The sequence below is a fragment of the Seriola dumerili genome, unplaced genomic scaffold (assembly GCF_002260705.1).
Source record: "Seriola dumerili isolate Sdu_G_001 unplaced genomic scaffold, Sdu_1.0 BDQW01011745.1, whole genome shotgun sequence".
Lineage (NCBI taxonomy): Eukaryota > Metazoa > Chordata > Actinopteri > Carangiformes > Carangidae > Seriola > Seriola dumerili.
In genome coordinates this window covers 1-954 of record NW_019186000.1, presented here as the reverse complement: position 1 = coordinate 954, position 954 = coordinate 1, and the positions used below count along the sequence as shown (strand labels likewise).

At 40.0% G+C, this 954-nt stretch overlaps 1 long non-coding RNA gene across 1 annotated transcript; it reads left to right on the top strand.

Moving 5' to 3' along the window:
- Positions 1-230: 230 nt before the first annotated feature.
- On the top strand, positions 231-948 carry LOC111240098. Its single transcript, XR_002665907.1, has 3 exons — positions 231-328; positions 621-638; positions 814-948. It is a non-coding gene; the product is annotated as an uncharacterized LOC111240098 (long non-coding RNA).
- Positions 949-954: the final 6 nt, after the last annotated feature.

Below are 954 nucleotides of genomic sequence, written 5' to 3'. Positions count from 1 at the left end.
TTGATAACATCTGTGGGCACAGTGACATCACTACAACACTAACGTGAGTGGGAAACAAGGTTTCTGGAGTGGAGCTAATTGAAGTGTTGAAGGAAAGCAAAACTACAGTTGTGTCTGACTGAAGTGAATTCTGTTTCCCACTACGATCTCAAACTAAAGTGGACGAAACATGTTCATCTCCATCCAGCATTGGAGACAAAGTGTGAATGTTCTGTTCTGGTTCCAGTTCCTCCCTCTGAGTTTCCTGCTGCTGCTGTCAGTGGAGTTGTTGTAGGACTGCTGCTCCTGGCTCTCTGTGGACTCTTCATCTGGAGAAGGAAACACAATGGTGAGGGACAGAGATGTTTTCACTCATGATGAAGCCACTTTTACTCCACTGTTCACTGATCTCCAGTCATTTTAAAGCCAGAGGACAACTGGAGCAGGCAGCAAAGACCTCAACAGATGTTGTGTGTTTGTAAAGAGTTGGTTTTCTACATTTATAGTCAAAGCAAAAATCTGTGAATTTATGGGGGATTTCTTCAAAACAACACGACGTTTCTTTGTGTCATGAATTCAGTTTTGTTTTATTTTTGATTGTTTATTTATTTTGACATTGATTTCTCTCTTCTGTGTTTCAGGGTTCAGACCTGCAAACAGTAAGTTTCCCTCTATGACAAATGAAATATAATCATTTTAATCATTCTAATGTCTTATTGTTGAGAAGTGAATGTGTCTGAACATTAACACTCAATCATTCATGTCCAGCCCTGCCTTTCATATGATGCCTCTTTGTTTCAAATGAAACTACTTCACTTTTGTTTCTGCCTGCAGCTTCAGACTCTTGATTTCCATTGGATGCAGCTTCTAACTGATCACAGTGACTTCTGCATCGTGTCAATACTGTGCAGATGTGCAGAAAAAGAGAGGAGCTCAGTCATAAAATGTTACCAAAGAAGATCAGAAGAGGAAAGT